General features: G+C 46.6%; 1 long non-coding RNA gene across 1 annotated transcript; it reads right to left on the bottom strand.

Annotated features, from left to right (window-relative positions):
* Positions 1-344: 344 nt before the first annotated feature.
* LOC124099609 (uncharacterized) lies at positions 345-6,893 on the bottom strand. Its single transcript, XR_006854013.2, has 3 exons — positions 6,618-6,893; positions 5,512-5,733; positions 345-4,731 (listed from the first exon to the last, which is right to left on the bottom strand). It is a non-coding gene; the product is annotated as an uncharacterized LOC124099609 (long non-coding RNA).
* Positions 6,894-7,963: the final 1,070 nt, after the last annotated feature.

Genomic DNA, 7,963 nt, shown 5'->3' with positions numbered 1-7,963 from the left:
TTTGGGGCAGATATGTAACTGCTGAGCCTCAGCCTCCATGTGCTCAGAAAAGGGTTCCAGCCAGTTGCCTGCCCCATGGCGTCCTCAAGGGCACGTTCCCACATGCCAGCATCTCTGAAACTGAGACACATCTCATAACTGATGGTGTGAGTCCATGGAGTCTTTCTTTCTTTGTGGTGTGTAATAAAATAATGGAGCATTACTGCAAATGGATAGCGTCTAAGGTTGAACATAGCATAGTAAAGCTACTTTCTGTTTTAAGATTATTCTGAATGACTAAGTTGAAATTTAAAAATTTTCCAAGTCTGAGCAATACCTCAGGAACAAAACAGGTTTGAGACAAATTAATTTTGTAAAATATGGTTTATCAATTCCATTTCTATGTAAAACACATGGGAGAAACCTAGCCAACCAACACGCGGCGTGGCTGTCTCCACATGCAAAGGAACGTCGTCAACCTTGAGCCCGAGAATGTGTTTCTTCTTCTGTCATGTTTATGGTACTTGTGTCTCCTTTCCATCTAACTGCCTGAAAGTTTCCACATGTACCCACTGTTTTCTTCTGTCCCCGTCATGGCACCAGGACAGCGGGGAGGAGGTCATTGAGAACAGCTCTCTAAGCAGCTTCCTGCTGTCCATTCTTCCCTGTTGAGTCCGTGGGGGCCAGGGACCTCACCACCCCCAGCTGGGGGAGCCTTGAGAGCAGGCTCCGACTCTTCCTCCCCAGGCACTCTGAGCTGTGAGTGATGGGGAGCCAGGCACCTCGCCACTGGGCACAGAGGCCACCTGTGTGTGGCTTCTGCAGTGAGTCCTCGGACATCTGTGGACATGGACACAGGATGCTGTAGCCGTGGTTTTCCCTGGGACCCCCCGCCATCCTCCCCTGCTCTGCCCACAGCCAGGGTCTCCCCTGATGGCCACCACAGGGGGCCAGGCAGACCTGGGTGCCAGTGCTGTAATCTTCCTGACATTCATTTTCTTCTTTGTTAAATAGTACTGATAGTTCTTGAATTTTCCATCACACAGGGGTGCATGAGAATCAAAGCAAATAAAGTATGTGACAATATTTGATAAGTCTAATGCATGTGGATATTGTCGTGATTACAATAATTATAAGACACTTTAATTACTATAGAAACAGAAGTTTCTTGGGGGGAAAAAGACTTGAAGACACAGGGACAAAGGTCACTGTGCAGAGAACTGGGGTGAGTCACAGAGGCAACAGGAAGGCCGTGAGGAACACTGTCGCCCGCCATCTTCAGCTGCTTTTTAACTGAGCACCTGAGCGAGTGTCTGAAGAGCCTGGAGCCTGGGGAGACCCAGAGCACAGGGTGGTTGTCTGCCTCTTGGTGTTGTGCAGCGTCTTCCAACAGCGGAATGTAGAGGGCAAGGGAGGCCAGCTCACCTCTAAAGCAAGCCACCCTCTCCGTAACTAGCCCACCCCACAGCAATGCCACAAGTCACCTCATTAGGCTCCGCCTCCCAACACTGTCGCCTGGGCCATCACGTTCCCTGATAGTTGAGGTTGGGGGACGCGCTCAGGGCATCGCCAAGGCTGACACTGAGCAACGAGTCACACTGAGAGCCAGTGAAGGAGCCTCAGGGGGCGACGGCAGGCAGAATGTGGCCATGCAGAGCTGCCGAGGCCAAGGAAGCGGAAGGGGCACAGAACCCGGGCGGCAGTGGGTGGAGGCCGAGGCCACAGCCAGACGGGAGCCCCAGGCTGGCGAGGAGGAGGCACGGCTGTTTCCATCAGCTGGACTTTCTCTTGGTCTGGAGGCACATTTACCTGCCTCTCGGTGTGTCCCCGTCACTGTGATTGGATGTTTGCCAACATCAGTGCTCATATCTGGGTTCCTAACTTCCGGTAAGGAGCTCTGTGCTTGTTCTGGAATTTGGTTCATGTATTTGAAGGCCAACATTTCTTAGTACTTTTTTTTTTTTTTTTTAACTTTGCTAGAGTGGTTTAGTGTTGGTTTCTCCAAAGGTGGCTTAGCCCTGGGCCTGTCCTGGGCCTTCCTCAAGCCTGCCCTGCTGTTCCACGCAGGCCCGTGGAGGCCAGCTCCATGCAGGCTCCAGCGGCTCCTCAGTCTATGGTCCTCCGACCGTCATCTTTGCTAAGTAAGTACTTACACTGGTGCATATTCAAATTCAGAGTCTCGGGAAGGAGTGGATGTGGACCTCCTTCTCTGCATGGCTCTTTACTGTCCAGTTCTCTGACCCAAATTCCCTCTGAGCATTTCCTATGCAATGTCACAGTACCCTGGACTCTGGTCTCCATTTCCCCATCCTGGAGAGGTCCAAGTTCTGCTTGGGCTGCCCCCTCCTGGCCATGGTCCAGGCAAAAAGCCCAACACTGAAGATCACCTTATTTGTTTTTTTGTTTTTTTTTTTCCTGTTGTGAGTTCTATTCCCATGCTTCCTTTTTTCCTAGTATCTTTGCACCAATTTTTTTCTAGATTTTCTAGCTGTTTTAGCTGGAGGACTAATCTTGCCAGTTAGTACATTTAAAGTACAAGCAGAAGTCCACTAGGGATGCTAGGAAAAGCATTTTATAATACCAGAGGAAGCAAAATGAGTTTCAGTGGATTTGGGCATAAACAAGAACACAAATCAGGTGAACAGACTTGAGAGGACATCTTCATCCTATTTATTGCTGCTTGGTTATTTATGACTTAGTTTAGACAGTATTTATTAGAGTTAATGTCTGTAAATACTTGGAGCCATACTGGGCTCACAATACTGCAAAATATAGGTTGGCTTAATAAATACTAAGTATAAAACATAATAAATACATAAATACTGACCACACTAGAAGGTTCAGGAAAGTCGGCACATTTATCGCAACTGTCATAAAAGTAGGGTGCACTTTTTCTTGAATGACCCGCTTCCCATAACAGAGTCTCTGTCTACTTTGTTGATCTCATATCTCTACCAGTTCGTGTGGGGACAAGAGCACTAGACCTCAATAAGCAGTCCAACCCTGAAGAGAACACAAATGAAGGAAGAGTCCCCATTACCCATATGCATAAAACCCGTTCCAGCAGGAAGGAGAGAAGAATGAATCAGACATTATTACACTATGTACATATATAACTACATGACCAGCGTGAGTCTACATCATGTACAACCAGAAGAATGAGAAATTATTCTCCATTATATATGATGTATCAACATGCATTCTACTGTCATGTATAATTAATTAAAATAAACTCTAAAAATTTTTTAAAAATTTTAAAAACCCAGTCTAAGATGGAGAGAACTCCTGTATGTCTCCTGACACAGACACTGTATTTCTGTGTCAAGCCCCACTTGAAAGTAATGTTATTTGTTTCCTAGTGAAAATGATTTTGCCTGACTCTGGAATATAATTCTTCTGAGAAATCGCTTGTTATCTTGTAAACTTTAAGGAATGCAAACCAGGAAGAAACAGTTTGCACATGAGAAATTTAAGTAGATGTGCCAACTGGGTGACAGCTGTACCTCAGAAACCTGTCTTTAAAGAAAGTAACAGCTCCACCTGCCCAAATGTAACCCTCACAAAGGGCTTGTGCAGACGTCTTCACTGCAAACAGGAGGTAAAGTGAATCTGGACTTATCACAAGTGACAGAACACTCTTGTTATAAGAGATAATTGAGAATTTATAATTTTATTACAATGAGAATTTTCTGAAGGTCTTACTGTCGTAATATTTATTATACTTATTTTCAGCGTCCTATCCCTTCCCTACCTTAGCAAAATATGAGAATAGTAAAACAAAATAGGGAAAAAACACCAAGTATCACACATTGATGAAAATAGAAAAGTGACATTAACCTAATAAAAGGGAATTGAGCATATTAGCACAATGATGCATGTATTTATCTTTGACCAAGGAATCTCATTCCCAGGAATGGATCCCGCAAAGCACTTTGTACATACACACTTGTTCCTTGCAGGTTTGATGGGGAGGAATGGGAAGGGCCAGTGTCCTGCAATAGGTCTTGCTGAGTAAACCATGGGACATCCTCACAATGGGTCACTTAGGGCTGTGGGAAGCAGCAGGAATGTTTCCACGTGCTTTACTTATAGTATATTTACCTGCTCAGAAGGGAAGTTTTGTGCATGTAAACACACATGTGTATCTATGCAAATGTGTTTGGTTTTAATATTTTAAAAAAGCACCTGGAAGACGAATGGAAGGAAGAGACACAAAAGGCAGGAGAGAAGCGACTCTTCCCTGAGCGTGCTTCACCACGTACATTGACACGAGCTCGTGTGATACTTAACATGGCCTTAAACAAAACCACAGTTAGAAAGGCAATTCTTAAAAATCAAAAGGAAACTGAAAACCATGAAATTGACAAGCTGTTGATCAGGTAGCATGGGCACACAGAGAAGAAAAGCCAGAAGGTCTACTGATCTCCCTACCAGGTTAGATAAGAACTGGGGAAATTCTTTACCTCTTTTCAATAATCATTGTTGGTGGTGATATTGATGTAGCTATTCTGAGATCATATTATTATATTGTGAGTGTGAAGAAGAGTGGCTGAGATAACTCACAATTACACTATCGTCAAGGAGGACTGCTGTTTCAGCCTAGAGAATTGAGATCCAGTGGTGAGCTTGATGAGGTGAGTAAGAACAACAGTTCCAACTTTGATTCAGTCAGCAGCCAGTGTGAACTTACAGTGTACTCCATCCTTGGGTGGTGTGTGGTGGGGGACCGCACATATGTGTAAGCTTTGTCCTCTGAAAAGAAACAGAAATGTGACTAAGTGTGCAAGGCTTGTTCAGGCATACAGACCAGCAGGGTACATGGGAGGGGACTTCCTGGGGGATGGGACCCCAGGGTCACAGAGGCTGGGGATCCCACCACAGTTTGTCTGCAAGCAGGAATCAGAGAAGCTGGTGGTTTGGCTCAATCCTGGGCTATAAAAATCTGTTCAGAACAAATAATCCAGTTCCTTCAACAACCAAAATGCAGAGAGAAAAAAGAGGCAAGGCTTATACATGAACATAGATTAGGAGATAAATCCATCAAGTGCCATATGAGGACTTATGGGAAAATCATAAATCAGACAAAATTTAAGAGAAAAGAAGGAAAATATAAACACCTACTGGGTATTCAATGATTTACAGTATTGCTTTTTTTTTTTTTTTTTTCATTTTTAAGTGTCTTGATAGCATTGAGGTTATATTTCAAAAGAATTCTAAGATTCCACAGGTACATCATTAAATATCTATGGAAGAAATGATGTGACGTCTGAGATTTGCTTAAAAACATTTGGGGGGATGGTATGCCAGGGAGGATTAGGCTAAGCAGGACCTGGACTTTTCCACTCTGTTTTGTGGTACTTCCTAAAGTCCTGTGATGTAGATATTCAAATGGGTAAGGACCTGCTGTTCTAAAATACATGGGGAGAAAGCTGCCTGGGCTCACTTGTAGAAAATCAGGCCCCGGGCTCATAGGTTGAGGTCTGCCAATCCCTGTCTGTTTTTTTTTTTTGGGGGGGGGGGGCTACAACTTACACAGGGTGGATAGCCTACGTCTGTTTCTTAAGGCCGTTGCATTGAGGAAATGCGTCTGACACTCTATCCGTGCACACTGCTGCGACAGATGACAAGAGGGTCTCAGGTACTCAGTTATGTTTGAAGGAGTACTTTTGATAACAGCTACGTTTTTCAGGATTCCCATGTGGCAGGCATTGTCGGCAGAGCTTCAGATGTGTCCACTCATTAACCCCCAGACAACTGCAGGAAGTGGATATGGAGATCTCCTTCTTAGAGATGATGGAACCCAGGCTGGAGCATTAGTTTAACCCCCCCTCCCCCACGGCTGCTGCGGGCTGTTCTCACCAGCAGGAGGCAGAGGGCATCCCGGCCAGGCAGCCCAGGCTCCATAGTCTACTGTGCATTTGTCAGATGCATTTTTATTGGTATTTGTTGTCGATTAATATTGAGTATGCGTATTTAGTTGAAAGCCCTGATAAGATGGATAAAGGACAGGCTCTTGCCAGTGGAGCAGGTGAACCCACTATCAAGCTAGCAATTTGGCTCTCGGGATAAAAACCACCTGCATTAAGAGAAGCCGAGCACTGAGCAGGAGGAGGTGAAAGGAGGGTTAAGGAAGGTGGAGAGACCGTCGCCTTGCTCCCCCGCACCATCCTGGACACTCGGTGGCCTCGCTGTTGTAAGCCCTCTCATGGAACACAGCCCCGAAGTCACCAGGGCATCCCACCATTACGTCCCATCATCCCTCCCCTGGGAGGGCTCACTCCCACGACCAGCCCCAGGAGCTTTTCAAGATGTGATTTCCAATAACAGAGTAATCTTCTAAGAGGATTTGTAGAGAATAAGTGTCTCCACCGGCCGTCATCCATGGGGTCCCGGCACTCCTTGTCAACTGCCGTCACAGGCAACTTCCTACCTGACGCTCCCCTTCGCGAGGCTCCGAGAAGGGTTCCTGCCAGCGGGGACCGTGCAGGAAACAGCTCTGAGCACCTGACTCTTATCTCACTTCCCAGAGCTTTCTTTTACCCTAAGACTCTTCTCTTGCTCATCATTTCCATAATTATTTTGATATCAACTTCTCCCTCATCCCCCAAATCTAATTAGCAAATTGGAAATCTCCTCACACAATCTGGCGAGCTTCCTTCCTTCCCGTTCCCACTGCCGCTCGATTCCGTGGCGCCCCAAAGGGCAGGTGGTAAGTAGCTTTTCAGTCCCCATCACCCAAGGAATCGGCCTAAGGCTTTCCTCTAAGAAAACAGCAACTCCAAGCCTACGTGATGCATGGTGCTGTATTGAACAATAAACCAGAAGAATGTCTGTTAATAATCGACTAAATGTTTAACATGTATCTCTGCAAGATTCTCATGACTGACTGCATTCCTAGATCAATAGAGACTAAAAGGGCACATCTTGCTTCTCTCTCTCTAAAGTCCCATACATAGACATAACCTTTGAATCTGAATAAAAATACAGCAAGTTTCAATTCTGCCTCTTCTTGTCAGGAAACCAGGGAGAAGACAGGTAGAGCCTCCTTAGCCAAGAGGGCTTGAGGTGCAGGGGGACCCGCTGTAGTCTCCAGGAAGGCAGAGCTAAGGAGGGGAAGGCGTGGGGGGCTCACCACGGCCATGTGGTGCTGACAGAGGAGAGGCGTCCTACCGTCTCTGCCCAGAAGGTCCAGCAGCAGTGGCTTCACAGGGGCAAGCTGATACCTGGGGACCGATTCTGAGAAAAGTGGCGAGGAAGTTGCCCAACATGGGGAGGAGACAAACATCCAGAAGGATCCTTATGAAGAGCGTGCCCAGGACTCTGACCCAGGTGACTGATGGAAGGGGGAGAGGTAAATGGGAATGAACTCTGACCCAGGGAAACTGTGCCTGTTTACTGTGCCTGATCTGGAGACTGTACAAAAGCCAGCTGGAATTATGGCTGGAGAGAAACCACAGAGCCACAGTTTTGCCACAGTTATTTAGAGCAAAGAGACTGTCCCATTATCAGTTTTAAGTTGTAGGAAAGTGACCCTCAGCTGTAAATGGGGAGGACTGGCTGTGGTGACATGCACTCTCCTCAGCCCTTGCTACGTGCACTAACAGCTGCCCAAAACCTCTGTCTCAGCTACGGGGACAGGACCATGCCTCCTGCCACCAGGAGGGTGACAGAAGAAAGGCAGTGCTCCTGGGTAGAGGACCTGGGAACCACGGCACCTCCCTTTGCAAATTAATATTTTGTCAGTCATGCTAGTTCCCCTGAATCCAAACAACCCTAGGAACGCCACCGACAAGTTTAATTTCCCAGGACTTCAAAGCTGAAGGCTAGACACCGAGCATGGTGACTTTATTGACACCAGCCAGGGTGCCGGGGAGATGGCCACCGTAGACCTCAGTCTGGTCCAGCACCAATGACGAGGAATGAGCCTGCAGGGTTTACTCTAGCTAGGTATGCTCGCCAAATTCTATCTGCCCTGGGCCTCGGT

Source organism: Marmota monax, unplaced genomic scaffold (assembly GCF_021218885.2).
Source record: "Marmota monax isolate L192 unplaced genomic scaffold, Marmota_monax_Labrador192_F-V1.1 WCK01_AAM20220418_F8-fsc00026, whole genome shotgun sequence".
Taxonomy (NCBI): Eukaryota; Metazoa; Chordata; class Mammalia; order Rodentia; family Sciuridae; genus Marmota; species Marmota monax.
This window is presented reverse-complemented; position numbering and strand designations above follow the sequence as displayed.